Here is a 19,630-nt window from a genome sequence, read left to right on the forward strand (position 1 = left end):
TCTTGATCTGCAGATAAAGACTTTATCACTGAGCTGTTCCAACCAGCCTGTAAAAAATGTCAGAAAGCTCAGACAACAATATGTGTCATGCATTTGACTTAAAAAATTGTAATGTCTCTTCCAATCTGAAAGCAAAAGTATCCATTTTTATACCCCACAGTGGGCACCCAGATTTGAACTGGGGACCGCTTGATCTGCAGTCAAATGCTCTACCACTGAGCTATACCCCCACAGTTGCACAGCTTTGCAGGAAACCCAAACAACACTCGGAAACATCTAGTTGGCTTTACAATTTGTGATGGTGAATTCAATTCTGAAAGTATCAAAACTATCAATATATATATTTCTCAGGGAACACACATAATTGAAAGGGAGACTTTTTCTTTAGCAGTAAAATGCTCTACCACTCAGCTTTACCACCCCAGCAAATTAAAGAAACCTGCCACCCACACAACAACATGCTTGGTGTATTTGACTTGAAAGTTTGCCATTGGCTGTTCAAATTTCAAAGTTTCAAACTTGGCCTTCATTGGCCTTAAGCTTGATGTAGTTGATTGGAAAGTTCAAACCTTACTTTAAATATGTATTTCACTGGGCAATTCATCAGTGAGTTAAACCTCTATAACAGTAAAAAGAGGCAGACTGACCACACACCTCAACAAAATATGTAGGCTTCATGTACTTGCCTTGAGATTTTATGACATTGTGTAGAAATCTGAAACTCTTAAACCTGGCCTTAAATGTTTTGTTCAGGGGGAACTCACATTTGAATTGGGGACCTCTTGATCTGCAGATAAAGACTTTATCACTGAGCTGTTCCAACCAGCCTGTAAAAAATGTCAGAAAGCTCAGACAACAATATGTGTCATGCATTTGACTTAAAAAATTGTAATGTCTCTTCCAATCTGAAAGCAAAAGTATCCATTTTTATACCCCACAGGGGGCACCCAGATTTGAACTGGGGACCTCTTGATCTGCAGTCAAATGCTCTACCACTGAGCTACACTCCCACAGTTGCACAGCTTTGCAGGAAACCCATACAACACTCGGAAACATCTAGTTGGCTTTACAATTTGTGATGGTGACTTCAATTCTGAAAGTATCAAAACTAGCAATATATATATTTCTCAGGGAACACACAAAATTGAAAGGGAGACTCTTTCTTCAGCAGTAAAATGCTCTTACACTCAGCTTTACCACCCCAGCAAATTAAAGAAACCTGCCACCCACACAACAACATGCTTGGTGTATTTGACTTGAAACTTTGCCATTGGCTGTTCAAATTTCAAAGTTTCAAACTTGGCCTTCATTGGCCTTAAGCTTGATGTAGTTGATTGGAAAGTTCAAACCTTACTTTAAATATGTATTTCACTGGGCAATTCATCAGTGAGTTAAACCTCTATAACAGTAAAAAGAGGCAGACTGACCACACACCTCAACAAAATATGTAGGCTTCATGTACTTGCCTTGAGATTTTATGACATTGTGTAGAAATCTGAAACTCTTAAACCTGGCCTTAAATGTTTTGTTCAGGGGGAACTCATATTTGAATTGGGGACCTCTTGATCTGCAGATAAAGACTTTATCACTGAGCTGTTCCAACCAGCCTGTAAAAAATATCTGAAAGCTCAGACAACAATATGTGTCATGCATTTGACTTAAAAAATTGTAATGTCTCTTCCAATCTGAAAGCAAAAGTATCCATTTTTATACCCCACAGGGGGCACCCAGATTTGAACTGGGGACCTCTTGATCTGCAGTCAAATGCTCTACCACTGAGCTAGACCCCAACAGTTGCACAGATTTGCAGGTAACCCAAACAACACTCGGAAACATCTAGTTGGCTTTACAATTTGTGATGGTGAATTCAATTCTGAAAGTATCAAAACTATCAATATATATATTTCTCAGGGAACACACATAATTGAAAGGGAGACTTTTTCTTTAGCAGTAAAATGCTCTACCACTCAGCTTTACCACCCCAGCAAATTAAAGAAACCTGCCACCCACACAACAACATGCTTGGTGTATTTGACTTGAAAGTTTGCCATTGGCTGTTCAAATTTCAAAGTTTCAAACTTGGCCTTCATTGGCCTTAAGCTTCATGTAGTTGATTGGAAAGTTCAAACCTTACTTTAAATATGTATTTCACTGGGCAATTCATCAGTGAGTTAAACCTCTATAACAGTAAAAAGAGGCAGACTGACCACACACCTCAACAAAATATGTAGGCTTCATGTACTTGCCTTGAGATTTTATGACATTGTGTAGAAATCTGAAACTCTTAAACCTGGCCTTAAATGTTTTGTTCAGGGGGAACTCACATTTGAATTGGGGACCTCTTGATCTGCAGATAAAGACTTTATCACTGAGCTGTTCCAACCAGCCTGTAAAAAATGTCAGAAAGCTCAGACAACAATATGTGTCATGCATTTGACTTAAAAAATTGTAATGTCTCTTCCAATCTGAAAGCAAAAGTATCCATTTTTATACCCCACAGGGGGCACCCAGATTTGAACTGGGGACCTCTTGATCTGCAGTCAAATGCTCTACCACTGAGCTACACTCCCACAGTTGCACAGCTTTGCAGGAAACCCATACAACACTCGGAAACATCTAGTTGGCTTTACAATTTGTGATGGTGACTTCAATTCTGAAAGTATCAAAACTAGCAATATATATATTTCTCAGGGAACACACAAAATTGAAAGGGAGACTCTTTCTTCAGCAGTAAAATGCTCTTACACTCAGCTTTACCACCCCAGCAAATTAAAGAAACCTGCCACCCACACAACAACATGCTTGGTGTATTTGACTTGAAACTTTGCCATTGGCTGTTCAAATTTCAAAGTTTCAAACTTGGCCTTCATTGGCCTTAAGCTTCATGTAGTTGATTGGAAAGTTCAAACCTTACTTTAAATATGTATTTCACTGGGCAATTCATCAGTGAGTCAAACCTCTATAACAGTAAAAAGAGGCAGACTGACCACACACCTCAACAAAATATGTAGGCTTCATGTACTTGCCTTGAGATTTTATGACATTGTGTAGAAATCTGAAACTCTTAAACCTGGCCTTAAATGTTTTGTTCAGGGGGAACTCATATTTGAATTGGGGACCTCTTGATCTGCAGATAAAGACTTTATCACTGAGCTGTTCCAACCAGCCTGTAAAAAATATCTGAAAGCTCAGACAACAATATGTGTCATGCATTTGACTTAAAAAATTGTAATGTCTCTTCCAATCTGAAAGCAAAAGTATCCATTTTTAAACCCCACAGGGGGCACCCAGATTTGAACTGGTGACCTCTTGATCTGCAGTCAAATGCTCTACCACTGAGCTATACCCCCACAGTTGCACAGCTTTGCAGGAAACCCAAACAACACTCGGAAACATCTAGTTGGCTTTACAATTTGTGATGGTGAATTCAATTCTGAAAGTATCAAAACTATCAATATATATATTTCTCAGGGAACACACATAATTGAAAGGGAGACTTTTTCTTTAGCAGTAAAATGCTCTACCACTCAGCTTTACCACCCCAGCAAATTAAAGAAACCTGCCACCCACACAACAACATGCTTGGTGTATTTGACTTGAAACTTTGCCATTGGCTGTTCAAATTTCAAAGTTTCAAACTTGGCCTTCATTGGCCTTAAGCTTGATGTAGTTGATTGGAAAGTTCAAACCTTACTTTAAATATGTATTTCACTGGGCAATTCATCAGTGAGTTAAACCTCTATAACAGTAAAAAGAGGCAGACTGACCACACACCTCAACAAAATATGTAGGCTTCATGTACTTGCCTTGAGATTTTATGACATTGTGTAGAAATCTGAAACTCTTAAACCTGGCCTTAAATGTTTTGTTCAGGGGGAACTCACATTTGAATTGGGGACCTCTTGATCTGCAGATAAAGACTTTATCACTGAGCTGTTCCAACCAGCCTGTAAAAAATGTCAGAAAGCTCAGACAACAATATGTGTCATGCATTTGACTTAAAAAATTGTAATGTCTCTTCCAATCTGAAAGCAAAAGTATCCATTTTTATACCCCACAGGGGGCACCCAGATTTGAACTGGGGACCTCTTGATCTGCAGTCAAATGCTCTACCACTGAGCTACACTCCCACAGTTGCACAGCTTTGCAGGAAACCCATACAACACTCGGAAACATCTAGTTGGCTTTACAATTTGTGATGGTGACTTCAATTCTGAAAGTATCAAAACTAGCAATATATATATTTCTCAGGGAACACACAAAATTGAAAGGGAGACTCTTTCTTCAGCAGTAAAATGCTCTTACACTCAGCTTTACCACCCCAGCAAATTAAAGAAACCTGCCACCCACACAACAACATGCTTGGTGTATTTGACTTGAAACTTTGCCATTGGCTGTTCAAATTTCAAAGTTTCAAACTTGGCCTTCATTGGCCTTAAGCTTCATGTAGTTGATTGGAAAGTTCAAACCTTACTTTAAATATGTATTTCACTGGGCAATTCATCAGTGAGTCAAACCTCTATAACAGTAAAAAGAGGCAGACTGACCACACACCTCAACAAAATATGTAGGCTTCATGTACTTGCCTTGAGATTTTATGACATTGTGTAGAAATCTGAAACTCTTAAACCTGGCCTTAAATGTTTTGTTCAGGGGGAACTCATATTTGAATTGGGGACCTCTTGATCTGCAGATAAAGACTTTATCACTGAGCTGTTCCAACCAGCCTGTAAAAAATATCTGAAAGCTCAGACAACAATATGTGTCATGCATTTGACTTAAAAAATTGTAATGTCTCTTCCAATCTGAAAGCAAAAGTATCCATTTTTATACCCCACAGGGGGCACCCAGATTTGAACTGGGGACCTCTTGATCTGCAGTCAATTGCTCTACCACTGAGCTAGACCCCAACAGTTGCACAGATTTGCAGGTAACCCAAACAACACTCGGAAACATCTAGTTGGCTTTACAATTTGTGATGGTGAATTCAATTCTGAAAGTATCAAAACTATCAATATATATATTTCTCAGGGAACACACATAATTGAAAGGGAGACTTTTTCTTTAGCAGTAAAATGCTCTACCACTCAGCTTTACCACCCCAGCAAATTAAAGAAACCTGCCACCCACACAACAACATGCTTGGTGTATTTGACTTGAAAGTTTGCCATTGGCTGTTCAAATTTCAAAGTTTCAAACTTGGCCTTCATTGGCCTTAAGCTTCATGTAGTTGATTGGAAAGTTCAAACCTTACTTTAAATATGTATTTCACTGGGCAATTCATCAGTGAGTTAAACCTCTATAACAGTAAAAAGAGGCAGACTGACCACACACCTCAACAAAATATGTAGGCTTCATGTACTTGCCTTGAGATTTTATGACATTGTGTAGAAATCTGAAACTCTTAAACCTGGCCTTAAATGTTTTGTTCAGGGGGAACTCACATTTGAATTGGGGACCTCTTGATCTGCAGATAAAGACTTTATCACTGAGCTGTTCCAACCAGCCTGTAAAAAATGTCAGAAAGCTCAGACAACAATATGTGTCATGCATTTGACTTAAAAAATTGTAATGTCTCTTCCAATCTGAAAGCAAAAGTATCCATTTTTATACCCCACAGGGGGCACCCAGATTTGAACTGGGGACCTCTTGATCTGCAGTCAAATGCTCTACCACTGAGCTACACTCCCACAGTTGCACAGCTTTGCAGGAAACCCATACAACACTCGGAAACATCTAGTTGGCTTTACAATTTGTGATGGTGACTTCAATTCTGAAAGTATCAAAACTAGCAATATATATATTTCTCAGGGAACACACAAAATTGAAAGGGAGACTCTTTCTTCAGCAGTAAAATGCTCTTACACTCAGCTTTACCACCCCAGCAAATTAAAGAAACCTGCCACCCACACAACAACATGCTTGGTGTATTTGACTTGAAACTTTGCCATTGGCTGTTCAAACTTCAAAGTTTCAAACTTGGCCTTCATTGGCCTTAAGCTTCATGTAGTTGATTGGAAAGTTCAAACCTTACTTTAAATATGTATTTCACTGGGCAATTCATCAGTGAGTCAAACCTCTATAACAGTAAAAAGAGGCAGACTGACCACACACCTCAACAAAATATGTAGGCTTCATGTACTTGCCTTGAGATTTTATGACATTGTGTAGAAATCTGAAACTCTTAAACCTGGCCTTAAATGTTTTGTTCAGGGGGAACTCATATTTGAATTGGGGACCTCTTGATCTGCAGATAAAGACTTTATCACTGAGCTGTTCCAACCAGCCTGTAAAAAATGTCAGAAAGCTCAGACAACAATATGTGTCATGCATTTGACTTAAAAAATTGTAATGTCTCTTCCAATCTGAAAGCAAAAGTATCCATTTTTATACCCCACAGGGGGCACCCAGATTTGAACTGGGGAACTCTTGATCTGCAGTCAAAAGCTCTACCACTGAGCTAGACCCCCACAGTTGCACAGATTTGCAGGTAACCCGAACAACACTCGGAAACATCTAGTTGGCTTTCCAACCAGCCTGTAAAAAATGTCAGAAAGCTCAGACAACAATATGTGTCATGCATTTGACTTAAAAAATTGTAATGTCTCTTCCAATCTGAAAGCAAAAGTATCCATTTTTATACCCCACAGGGGGCACCCAGATTTGAACTGGGGACCTCTTGATCTGCAGTCAAATGCTCTACCACTGAGCTAGACCCCAACAGTTGCACAGATTTGCAGGTAACCCGAACAACACTCGGAAACATCTAGTTGGCTTTGCAATTTGTGATGGTGAATTCAATTCTGAAAGTATCAAAACTATCAATATATATATTTCTCAGGGAACACACATAATTGAAAGGGAGACTTTTTCTTTAGCAGTAAAATGCTCTACCACTCAGCTTTACCACCCCAGCAAATTAAAGAAACCTGCCACCCACACAACAACATGCTTGGTGTATTTGACTTGAAAGTTTGCCATTGGCTGTTCAAATTTCAAAGTTTCAAACTTGGCCTTCATTGGCCTTAAGCTTCATGTAGTTGATTGGAAAGTTCAAACCTTACTTTAAATATGTATTTCACTGGGCAATTCATCAGTGAGTCAAACCTCTATAACAGTAAAAAGAGGCAGACTGACCACACACCTCAACAAAATATGTAGGCTTCATGTACTTGCCTTGAGATTTTATGACATTGTGTAGAAATCTGAAACTCTTAAACCTGGCCTTAAATGTTTTGTTCAGGGGGAACTCACATTTGAATTGGGGACCTCTTGATCTGCAGATAAAGACTTTATCACTGAGCTGTTCCAACCAGCCTGTAAAAAATGTCAGAAAGCTCAGACAACAATATGTGTCATGCATTTGACTTAAAAAATTGTAATGTCTCTTCCAATCTGAAAGCAAAAGTACCCATTTTTATACCCCACAGGGGGCACCCAGATTTGAACAGGGGACCTCTTGATCTGCAGTCAAATGCTCTACCACTGAGCTATACCCCAACAGTTGCACAGCTTTGCAGGAAACCCAAACAACACTCGGAAACATCTAGTTGGCTTTACAATTTGTGATGGTGAATTCAATTCTGAAAGTATCAAAACTATCAATATATATATTTCTCAGGGAACACACATAATTGAAAGGGAGACTTCTTCTTTAGCAGGAAAAATGCTCTACCACTCAGCTTTACCACCCCAGCAAATTAAAGAAACCTGCCACCCAGAAAACAACATGCTTGGTGTATTTGACTTGAAAGTTTGCCATTGGCTGTTCAAATTTCAAAGTTTCAAACTTGACAACAATATGTGTCATGCATTTGACTTAAAAATTGTAATGTCTCTTCCAATCTGAAAGCAAAAGTATCCATTTTTATACCACACAGGGGGCACCCAGATTTGAACTGGGGACCTCTTGATCTGCAGTCAAATGCTCTACCACTGAGCTAGACCCCCACAGTAGCACAGCTTTGCAGGAAACCCAAACAACACTCGGAAACATCTAGTTGGCTTTACAATTTGTGATGGTGAATTCAATTCTGAAAGTATCAAAACTATCAATATATATATTTCTCAGGGAACACACATAATTGAAAGGGAGACTTTTTCTTTAGCAGTAAAATGCTCTACCACTCAGCTTTACCACCCCAGCAAACTAAAGAAGCCTGCCACCCACACAACAACATGCTTGGTGTATTTGACTTGAAAGTTTGCCATTGGCTGTTCAAATTTCAAAGTTTCAAAGTTGGCCTTCATTGGCCTTAAGCTTCATGTAGCTGATTGGAAAGTTCAAACCTTACTTTAAATATGTATTTCACTGGGCAATTCATCAGTGAGTCAAACCTCTATAACAGTAAAAAGAGGCAGACTGACCACACACCTCAACAAAATATGTAGGCTTCATGTACTTGCCTTGAGATTTTATGACATTGTGTAGAAATCTGAAACTCTTAAACCTGGCCTTAAATGTTTTGTTCAGGGGGAACTCACATTTGAATTGGGGACCTCTTGATCTGCAGATAAAGACTTTATCACTGAGCTGTTCCAACCAGCCTGTAAAAAATGTCAGAAAGCTCAGACAACAATATGTGTCATGCATTTGACTTAAAAAATTGTAATGTCTCTTCCAATCTGAAAGCAAAAGTATCCTTTTTTATACCCCACAGGGGGCACCCAGATTTGAACTGGGGACCTCTTGATCTGCAGTCAAATGCTCTACCACTGAGCTATACCCCCACAGTTGCACAGCTTTGCAGGAAACCCAAACAACACTCGGAAACATCTAGTTGGCTTTACAATTTGTGATGGTGAATTCAATTCTGAAAGTATCAAAACTATCAATATATATATTTCTCAGGGAACACACATAATTGAAAGGGAGACTCTTTCTTCAGCAGTAAAATGCTCTACCACTCAGCTTTACCACCCCAGCAAATTAAAGAAACCTGCCACCCACACAACAACATGCTTGGTGTATTTGACTTGAAAGTTTGTCATTGGCTGTTCAAATTTCAAAGTTTCAAACTTGGCCTTCATTGGCCTTAAGCTTCATGTAGTTGATTGGAAAGTTCAAACCTTACTTTAAATATGTTTTTAACTGGGCAATTCATCAGTGAGTCAAACCTCTATAACAGTAAAAAGAGGCAGACTGACCACACACCTCAACAAAATATGTAGGCTTCATGTACTTGCCTTGAGATTTTATGACATTGTGTAGAAATCTGAAACTCTTAAACCTGGCCTTAAATGTTTTGTTCAGGGGGAACTCACATTTGAATTGGGGACCTCTTGATCTGCAGATAAAGACTTTATCACTGAGCTGTTCCAACCAGCCTGTAAAAAATGTCAGAAAGCTCAGACAACAATATGTGTCATGCATTTGACTTAAAAAATTGTAATGTCTCTTCCAATCTGAAAGCAAAAGTACCCTTTTTTATAGCCCACAGGGGGCACCCAGATTTGAACTGGGGACCTCTTGATCTGCAGTCAAATGCTCTACCACTGAGCTATACCCCCACAGTTGCACAGCTTTGCAGCAAACCCAAACAACACTCGGAAACATCTAGTTGGCTTTACAATTTGTGATGGTGAATTCAATTCTGAAAGTATCAAAACTATCAATATATATATTTCTCAGGGAACACACATAATTGAAAGGGAGACTTTTTCTTTAGCAGTAAAATGCTCTACCACTCAGCTTTACCACCCCAGCAAATTAAAGAAACCTGCCACCCACACAACAACATGCTTGGTGTATTTGACTTGAAAGTTTGCCATTGTCTGTTCAAATTTCAAAGTTTCAAACTTGGCCTTCATTGGCCTTAGGCTTCATGTAGTTGATTGGAAAGTTCAAACCTTACTTTAAATATTTATTTCACTGGGCAATTCATCAGTGAGTTAAACCTCTATAACAGTAAAAAGAGGCAGACTGACCACACACCTCAACAAAATATGTAGGCTTCATGTACTTGCCTTGAGATTTTATGACATTGTGTAGAAATCTGAAACTCTTAAACCTGTCCTTAAATGTTTTGTTCAGGGGGAACTCACATTTGAATTGGGGACCTCTTGATCTGCAGATAAAGACTTTATCACTGAGCTGTTCCAACCAGCCTGTAAAAAATGTCAGAAAGCTCAGACAACAATATGTGTCATGCATTTGACTTAAAAAATTGTAATGTCTCTTCCAATCTGAAAGCAAAAGTATCCATTTTTATACCCCACAGGGGGCACCCAGATTTGAATTGGTGACCTCTTGATCTGCAGTCAAATGCTCTACCACTGAGCTATACCCCCACAGTTGCACAGCTTTGCAGGAAACCCAAACAACACTCGGAAACATCTAGTTGGCTTTACAATTTGTGATGGTGAATTCAATTCTGAAAGTATTAAAACTATCAATATATATATTTCTCAGGGAACACACATAATTGAAAGGGAGACTCTTTCTTTAGCAGTAAAATGCTCTACCACTCAGCTTTACCACCCCAGCAAATTAAAGAAACCTGCCACCCACACAACAACATGCTTGGTGTATTTGACTTGAAAGTTTGCCATTGTTTGTTCAAATTTCAAAGTTTCAAACTTGGCCTTCATTGGCCTTAAGCTTCATGTAGTTGATTGGAAAGTTAAAACCTTTCTTTAAATATGTATTTCACTGGGCAATTCATCAGTGAGTCAAACCTCTATAACAGTAAAAAGAGGCAGACTGACCACACACCTCAACAAAATATGTAGGCTTCATGTACTTGCCTTTAGATTTTATGACATTGTGTAGAAATCTGAAACTCTTAAACCTGTCCTTAAATGTTTTGTTCAGGGGGAACTCACATTTGAATTGGGGACCTCTTGATCTGCAGATAAAGACTTTATCACTGAGCTGTTCCAACCAGCCTGTAAAAAATGTCAGAAAGCTCAGACAACAATATGTGTCATGCATTTGACTTAAAAAATTGTAATGTCTCTTCCAATCTGAAAGCAAAAGTACCCTTTTTTATAGCCCACAGGGGGCACCCAGATTTGAACTGGGAACCTCTTGATCTGCAGTCAAATGCTCTACCACTGAGCTATACCCCCACAGTTGCACAGCTTTGCAGGAAACCCAAACAACACTCGGAAACATCTAGTTGGCTTTACAATTTGTGATGGTGAATTCAATTCTGAAAGTATCAAAACTATCAATATATATATTTCTCAGGGAACACACATAATTGAAAGGGAGACTTTTTCTTTAGCAGTAAAATGCTCTACCACTCAGCTTTACCACCCCAGCAAATTAAAGAAACCTGCCACCCACACAACAACATGCTTGGTGTATTTGACTTGAAAGTTTGCCATTGTCTGTTCAAATTTCAAAGTTTCAAACTTGGCCTTCATTGGCCTTAGGCTTCATGTAGTTGATTGGAAAGTTCAAACCTTACTTTAAATATGTATTTCACTGGGCAATTCATCAGTGAGTTAAACCTCTATAACAGTAAAAAGAGGCAGACTGACCACACACCTCAACAAAATATGTAGGCTTCATGTACTTGCCTTGAGATTTTATGACATTGTGTAGAAATCTGAAACTCTTAAACCTGGCCTTAAATGTTTTGTTCAGGGGGAACTCACATTTGAATTGGGGACCTCTTGATCTGCAGATAAAGACTTTATCACTGAGCTGTTCCAACCAGCCTGTAAAAAATGTCAGAAAGCTCAGACAACAATATGTGTCATGCATTTGACTTAAAAAATTGTAATGTCACTTCCAATCTGAAAGCAAAAGTATCCATTTTTATACCCCACAGGGGGCACCCAGATTTGAACTGGGGACCTCTTGATCTGCAGATAAAGACTTTATCACTGAGCTGTTCCAACCAGCCTGTAAAAAATGTCAGAAAGCTCAGACAACAATATGTGTCATGCATTTGACTTAAAAAATTGTAATGTCTCTTCCAATCTGAAAGCAAAAGTATCCATTTTTATACCCCACAGGGGGCACCCAGATTTGAACTGGGGAACTCTTGATCTGCAGATAAAGACTTTATCACTGAGCTGTTCCAACCAGCCTGTAAAAAATGTCAGAAAGCTCAGACAACAATATGTGTCATGCATTTGACTTAAAAAATTGTAATGTCTCTTCCAATCTGAAAGCAAAAGTATCCACTTTTATACCCCACAGGGGGCACCCAGATTTGAACTGGGGACCTCTTGATCTGCAGTTAAATGCTCTACCACTGAGCTAGACCCCCACAGTTGCACAGCTTTGCAGGAAACCCAAACAACACTCAGAAACATCTAGTTGGCTTTACAATTTGTGATGGTGAATTCAATTCTGAAAGTATCAAAACTATCAATATATATATTTCTCAGGGAACACACATAATTGAAAGGGAGACTTTTTCTTTAGCAGTAAAATGCTCTACCACTCAGCTTTACCACCCCAGCAAATTAAAGAAACCTGCCACCCACACAACAACATGCTTGGTGTATTTGACTTGAAACTTTGCCATTGGCTGTTCAAATTTCAAAGTTTCAAACTTGACAACAATATGTGTCATGCATTTGACTTAAAAAATTGTAATGTCTCTTCCAATCTGAAAGCAAAAGTAACCACTTTTATACCCCACAGGGAGCACCCAGATTTGAACTGGGGACCTCTTGATCTGCAGTTAAATGCTCTACCACTGAGCTAGACCCCCACAGTTGCACAGCTTTGCAGGAAACCCAAACAACACTCGGAAACATCTAGTTGGCTTTACAATTTGTGATGGTGAATTCAATTCTGAAAGTATCAAAACTATCAATATATATATTTCTCAGGGAACACACATAATTGAAAGGGAGACTTTTTCTTTAGCAGTAAAATGCTCTACCACTCAGCTTTACCACCCCAGCAAATTAAAGAAACCTGCCACCCACACAACAACATGCTTGGTGTATTTGACTTGAAACTTTGCCATTGGCTGTTCAAATTTCAAAGTTTCAAACTTGACAACAATATGTGTCATGCATTTGACTTAAAAAATTGTAATGTCTCTTCCAATCTGAAAGCAAAAGTATCCACTTTTATACCCCACAGGGGGCACCCAGATTTGAACTGGGGACCTCTTGATCTGCAGTTAAATGCTCTACCACTGAGCTAGACCCCCACAGTTGCACAGCTTTGCAGGAAACCCAAACAACACTCGGAAACATCTAGTTGGCTTTACAATTTGTGATGGTGAATTCAATTCTGAAAGTATCAAAACTATCAATATATATATTTCTCAGGGAACACACATAATTGAAAGGGAGACTTTTTCTTTAGCAGTAAAATGCTCTACCACTCAGCTTTACCACCCCAGCAAATTAAAGAAACCTGCCACCCACACAACAACATGCTTGGTGTATTTGACTTGAAACTTTGCCATTGGCTGTTCAAATTTCAAAGTTTCAAACTTGACAACAATATGTGTCATGCATTTGACTTAAAAAATTGTAATGTCTCTTCCAATCTGAAAGCAAAAGTATCCACTTTTATACCCCACAGGGGGCACCCAGATTTGAACTGGGGACCTCTTGATCTGCAGTTAAATGCTCTACCACTGAGCTAGACCCCCACAGTTGCACAGCTTTGCAGGAAACCCAAACAACACTCGGAAACATCTAGTTGGCTTTACAATTTGTGATGGTGAATTCAATTCTGAAAGTATCAAAACTATCAATATATATATTTCTCAGGGAACACACATAATTGAAAGGGAGACTTTTTCTTTAGCAGTAAAATGCTCTACCACTCAGCTTTACCACCCCAGCAAATTAAAGAAACCTGCCACCCACACAACAACATGCTTGGTGTATTTGACTTGAAACTTTGCCATTGGCTGTTCAAATTTCAAAGTTTCAAACTTGGCCTTCATTGGCCTTAAGCTTCATGTAGTTCATTGGAAAGTTCAAACCTTACTTTAAATATGTATTTCACTGGGCAATTCATCAGTGAGTCAAACCTCTATAACAGTAAAAAGAGGCAGACTGACCACACACCTCAACAAAATATGTAGGCTTCATGTACTTGCCTTGAGATTTTATGACATTGTGTAGAAATCTGAAACTCTTAAACCTGGCCTTAAATGTTTTGTTCAGGGGGAACTCACATTTGAATTGGGGACCTCTTGATCTGCAGATAAAGACTTTATCACTGAGCTGTTCCAACCAGCCTGTAAAAAATGTCAGAAAGCTCAGACAACAATATGTGTCATGCATTTGACTTAAAAAATTGTAATGTCTCTTCCAATCTGAAAGCAAAAGTATCCATTTTTATACCCCACAGGGGGCACCCAGATTTGAACTGGGGAACTCTCGATCTGCAGTCAAACACTCTACCACTGAGCTAGACCCCCACAGTTGCACAGATTTGCAGGTAACCCGAACAACACTCGGAAACATCTAGTTGGCTTTCCAACCAGCCTGTAAAAAATGTCAGAAAGCTCAGACAACAATATGTGTCATGCATTTGACTTAAAAAATTGTAATGTCTCTTCCAATCTGAAAGCAAAAGTATCCATTTTTATACCCCACAGGGGGCACCCAGATTTGAACTGGGGACCTCTTGATCTGCAGTCAAATGCTCTACCACTGAGCTAGACCCCAACAGTTGCACAGATTTGCAGGTAACCCGAACAACACTCGGAAACATCTAGTTGGCTTTGCAATTTGTGATGGTGAATTCAATTCTGAAAGTATCAAAACTATCAATATATATATTTCTCAGGGAACACACATAATTGAAAGGGAGACTCTTTCTTCAGCAGTAAAATGCTCTACCACTCAGCTTTACCACCCCAGCAAATTAAAGAAACCTGCCACCCACACAACAACATGCTTGGTGTATTTGACTTGAAAGTTTGTCATTGGCTGTTCAAATTTCAAAGTTTCAAACTTGGCCTTCATTGGCCTTAAGCTTCATGTAGTTGATTGGAAAGTTCAAACCTTACTTTAAATATGTTTTTAACTGGGCAATTCATCAGTGAGTCAAACCTCTATAACAGTAAAAAGAGGCAGACTGACCACACACCTCAACAAAATATGTAGGCTTCATGTACTTGCCTTGAGATTTTATGACATTGTGTAGAAATCTGAAACTCTTAAACCTGGCCTTAAATGTTTTGTTCAGGGGGAACTCACATTTGAATTGGGGACCTCTTGATCTGCAGATAAAGACTTTATCACTGAGCTGTTCCAACCAGCCTGTAAAAAATGTCAGAAAGCTCAGACAACAATATGTGTCATGCATTTGACTTAAAAAATTGTAATGTCTCTTCCAATCTGAAAGCAAAAGTATCCTTTTTTATACCCCACAGGGGGCACCCAGATTTGAACTGGGGACCTCTTGATCTGCAGTCAAAAGCTCTACCACTGAGCTAGACCCCCACAGTAGCACAGCTTTGCAGGAAACCCAAACAACACTCGGAAACATCTAGTTGGCTTTACAATTTGTGATGGTGAATTCAATTCTGAAAGTATCAAAACTATCAATATATATATTTCTCAGGGAACACACATAATTGAAAGGGAGACTTTTTCTTTAGCAGTAAAATGCTCTACCACTCAGCTTTACCACCCCAGCAAACTAAAGAAACCTGCCACCCACACAACAACATGCTTGGTGTATTTGACTTGAAAGTTTGCCATTGGCTGTTCAAATTTCAAAGTTTCAAACTTGGCCTTCATTGGCCTTAAGCTTCATGTAGCTGATTGGAAAGTTCAAACCTTACTTTAAATATGTATTTCACTGGGCAATTCATCAGTGAGTCAAACCTCTATAACAGTAAAAAGAGGCAGACTGACCACACACCTCAACAAAATATGTAGGCTTCATGTACTTGCCTTGAGATTTTATGACATTGTGTAGAAATCTGAAACTCTTAAACCTGTCCTTAAATGTTTTGTTCAGGGGGAACTCACATTTGAATTGGGGACCTCTTGATCTGCAGATAAAGACTTTATCACTGAGCTGTTCCAACCAGCCTGTAAAAAATGTCAGAAAGCTCAGACAACAATATGTGTCATGCATTTGACTTAAAAAATTGTAATGTCTCTTCCAATCTGAAAGCAAAAGTATCCATTTTTATACCCCACAGGGGGCACCCAGATTTGAACTGGGGACCTCTTGATCTGCAGTCAAATGCTCTACCACTGAGCTATACCCCCACAGTTGCACAGCTTTGCAGGAAACCCAAACAACACTCGGAAACATCTAGTTGGCTTTACAATTTGTGATGGTGAATTCAATTCTGAAAGTATTAAAACTATCAATATATATATTTCTCAGGGAACACACATAATTGAAAGGGAGACTCTTTCTTTAGCAGTAAAATGCTCTACCACTCAGCTTTACCACCCCAGCAAATTAAAGAAACCTGCCACCCACACAACAACATGCTTGGTGTATTTGACTTGAAAGTTTGCCATTGTTTGTTCAAATTTCAAAGTTTCAAACTTGGCCTTCATTGGCCTTAAGCTTCATGTAGTTGATTGGAAAGTTAAAACCTTTCTTTAAATATGTATTTCACTGGGCAATTCATCAGTGAGTCAAACCTCTATAACAGTAAAAAGAGGCAGACTGACCACACACCTCAACAAAATATGTAGGCTTCATGTACTTGCCTTTAGATTTTATGACATTGTGTAGAAATCTGAAACTCTTAAACCTGTCCTTAAATGTTTTGTTCAGGGGGAACTCACATTTGAATTGGGGACCTCTTGATCTGCAGATAAAGACTTTATCACTGAGCTGTTCCAACCAGCCTGTAAAAAATGTCAGAAAGCTCAGACAACAATATGTGTCATGCATTTGACTTAAAAAATTGTAATGTCTCTTCCAATCTGAAAGCAAAAGTACCCTTTTTTATAGCCCACAGGGGGCACCCAGATTTGAACTGGGGACCTCTTGATCTGCAGTCAAATGCTCTACCACTGAGCTATACCCCCACAGTTGCACAGCTTTGCAGCAAACCCAAACAACACTCGGAAACATCTAGTTGGCTTTACAATTTGTGATGGTGAATTCAATTCTGAAAGTATCAAAACTATCAATATATATATTTCTCAGGGAACACACATAATTGAAAGGGAGACTTTTTCTTTAGCAGTAAAATGCTCTACCACTCAGCTTTACCACCCCAGCAAATTAAAGAAACCTGCCACCCACACAACAACATGCTTGGTGTATTTGACTTGAAAGTTTGCCATTGTCTGTTCAAATTTCAAAGTTTCAAACTTGGCCTTCATTGGCCTTAGGCTTCATGTAGTTGATTGGAAAGTTCAAACCTTACTTTAAATATGTATTTCACTGGGCAATTCATCAGTGAGTTAAACCTCTATAACAGTAAAAAGAGGCAGACTGACCACACACCTCAACAAAATATGTAGGCTTCATGTACTTGCCTTGAGATTTTATGACATTGTGTAGAAATCTGAAACTCTTAAACCTGTCCTTAAATGTTTTGTTCAGGGGGAACTCACATTTGAATTGGGGACCTCTTGATCTGCAGATAAAGACTTTATCACTGAGCTGTTCCAACCAGCCTGTAAAAAATGTCAGAAAGCTCAGACAACAATATGTGTCATGCATTTGACTTAAAAAATTGTAATGTCTCTTCCAATCTGAAAGCAAAAGTATCCATTTTTATACCCCACAGGGGGCACCCAGATTTGAACTGGGGACCTCTTGATCTGCAGTCAAATGCTCTACCACTGAGCTATACCCCCACAGTTGCACAGCTTTGCAGGAAACCCAAACAACACTCGGAAACATCTAGTTGGCTTTACAATTTGTGATGGTGAATTCAATTCTGAAAGTATTAAAACTATCAATATATATATTTCTCAGGGAACACACATAATTGAAAGGGAGACTCTTTCTTTAGCAGTAAAATGCTCTACCACTCAGCTTTACCACCCCAGCAAATTAAAGAAACCTGCCACCCACACAACAACATGCTTGGTGTATTTGACTTGAAAGTTTGCCATTGTTTGTTCAAATTTCAAAGTTTCAAACTTGGCCTTCATTGGCCTTAAGCTTCATGTAGTTGATTGGAAAGTTAAAACCTTTCTTTAAATATGTATTTCACTGGGCAATTCATCAGTGAGTCAAACCTCTATAACAGTAAAAAGAGGCAGACTGACCACACACCTCAACAAAATATGTAGGCTTCATGTACTTGCCTTTAGATTTTATGACATTGTGTAGAAATCTGAAACTCTTAAACCTGTCCTTAAATGTTTTGTTCAGGGGGAACTCACATTTGAATAGGGGACCTCTTGATCTGCAGATAAAGACTTTATCACTGAGCTGTTCCAACCAGCCTGTAAAAAATGTCAGAAAGCTCAGACAACAATATGTGTCATGCATTTGACTTAAAAAATTGTAATGTCTCTTCCAATCTGAAAGCAAAAGTACCCTTTTTTATAGCCCACAGGGGGCACCCAGATTTGAACTGGGAACCTCTTGATCTGCAGTCAAATGCTCTACCACTGAGCTATACCCCCACAGTTGCACAGCTTTGCAGGAAACCCAAACAACACTCGGAAACATCTAGTTGGCTTTACAATTTGTGATGGTGAATTCAATTCTGAAAGTATCAAAACTATCAATATATATATTTCTCAGGGAACACACATAATTGAAAGGGAGACTTTTTCTTTAGCAGTAAAATGCTCTACCACTCAGCTTTACCACCCCAGCAAATTAAAGAAACCTGCCACCCACACAACAACATGCTTGGTGTATTTGACTTGAAAGTTTGCCATTGTCTGTTCAAATTTCAAAGTTTCAAACTTGGCCTTCATTGGCCTTAGGCTTCATGTAGTTGATTGGAAAGTTCAAACCTTACTTTAAATATGTATTTCACTGGGCAATTCATCAGTGAGTTAAACCTCTATAACAGTAAAAAGAGGCAGACTGACCACACACCTCAACAAAATATGTAGGCTTCATGTACTTGCCTTGAGATTTTATGACATTGTGTAGAAATCTGAAACTCTTAAACCTGGCCTTAAATGTTTTGTTCAGGGGGAACTCACATTTGAATTGGGGACCTCTTGATCTGCAGATAAAGACTTTATCACTGAGCTGTTCCAACCAGCCTGTAAAAAATGTCAGAAAGCTCAGACAACAATATGTGTCATGCATTTGACTTAAAAAATTGTAATGTCACTTCCAATCTGAAAGCAAAAGTATCCATTTTTATACCCCACAGGGGGCACCCAGATTTGAACTGGGGACCTCTTGATCTGCAGATAAAGACTTTATCACTGAGCTGTTCCAACCAGCCTGTAAAAAATGTCAGAAAGCTCAGACAACAATATGTGTCATGCATTTGACTTAAAAAATTGTAATGTCTCTTCCAATCTGAAAGCAAAAGTATCCATTTTTATACCCCACAGGGGGCACCCAGATTTGAATTGGTGACCTCTTGATCTGCAGTCAAATGCTCTACCACTGAGCTATACCCCCACAGTTGCACAGCTTTGCAGGAAACCCAAACAACACTCGGAAACATCTAGTTGGCTTTACAATTTGTGATGGTGAATTCAATTCTGAAAGTATCAAAACTATCTATATATATTTTTCTCAGGGAACACATATAATTGAAAGGGAGACTTTTTCTTTAGC

General features: G+C 38.9%; 11 non-coding genes across 11 annotated transcripts; all 11 read right to left on the reverse strand.

Annotated features, from left to right (window-relative positions):
• Positions 1-938: 938 nt before the first annotated feature.
• trnac-gca (transfer RNA cysteine (anticodon GCA)) lies at positions 939-1,010 on the reverse strand. The gene has a single exon. It is a non-coding gene; the product is annotated as a tRNA-Cys (tRNA).
• A 1,488-nt stretch (positions 1,011-2,498) lies between these two features.
• On the reverse strand, positions 2,499-2,570 carry trnac-gca (transfer RNA cysteine (anticodon GCA)). Its single transcript has one exon. It is a non-coding gene; the product is annotated as a tRNA-Cys (tRNA).
• Positions 2,571-4,058: 1,488 nt separating this feature from the next.
• trnac-gca (transfer RNA cysteine (anticodon GCA)) lies at positions 4,059-4,130 on the reverse strand. The gene has a single exon. It is a non-coding gene; the product is annotated as a tRNA-Cys (tRNA).
• Positions 4,131-5,618: 1,488 nt separating this feature from the next.
• Positions 5,619-5,690, reverse strand: trnac-gca (transfer RNA cysteine (anticodon GCA)). The gene has a single exon. It is a non-coding gene; the product is annotated as a tRNA-Cys (tRNA).
• Positions 5,691-8,658: 2,968 nt separating this feature from the next.
• trnac-gca (transfer RNA cysteine (anticodon GCA)) lies at positions 8,659-8,730 on the reverse strand. The gene has a single exon. It is a non-coding gene; the product is annotated as a tRNA-Cys (tRNA).
• A 708-nt stretch (positions 8,731-9,438) lies between these two features.
• On the reverse strand, positions 9,439-9,510 carry trnac-gca (transfer RNA cysteine (anticodon GCA)). Its single transcript has one exon. It is a non-coding gene; the product is annotated as a tRNA-Cys (tRNA).
• A 1,488-nt stretch (positions 9,511-10,998) lies between these two features.
• On the reverse strand, positions 10,999-11,070 carry trnac-gca (transfer RNA cysteine (anticodon GCA)). Its single transcript has one exon. It is a non-coding gene; the product is annotated as a tRNA-Cys (tRNA).
• Positions 11,071-16,092: 5,022 nt separating this feature from the next.
• On the reverse strand, positions 16,093-16,164 carry trnac-gca (transfer RNA cysteine (anticodon GCA)). Its single transcript has one exon. It is a non-coding gene; the product is annotated as a tRNA-Cys (tRNA).
• A 708-nt stretch (positions 16,165-16,872) lies between these two features.
• Positions 16,873-16,944, reverse strand: trnac-gca (transfer RNA cysteine (anticodon GCA)). Its single transcript has one exon. It is a non-coding gene; the product is annotated as a tRNA-Cys (tRNA).
• A 708-nt stretch (positions 16,945-17,652) lies between these two features.
• On the reverse strand, positions 17,653-17,724 carry trnac-gca (transfer RNA cysteine (anticodon GCA)). Its single transcript has one exon. It is a non-coding gene; the product is annotated as a tRNA-Cys (tRNA).
• Positions 17,725-18,432: 708 nt separating this feature from the next.
• trnac-gca (transfer RNA cysteine (anticodon GCA)) lies at positions 18,433-18,504 on the reverse strand. The gene has a single exon. It is a non-coding gene; the product is annotated as a tRNA-Cys (tRNA).
• Positions 18,505-19,630: the final 1,126 nt, after the last annotated feature.

The sequence above is a fragment of the Salminus brasiliensis genome, chromosome 3 (assembly GCF_030463535.1).
Source record: "Salminus brasiliensis chromosome 3, fSalBra1.hap2, whole genome shotgun sequence".
Taxonomy (NCBI): Eukaryota; Metazoa; Chordata; class Actinopteri; order Characiformes; family Bryconidae; genus Salminus; species Salminus brasiliensis.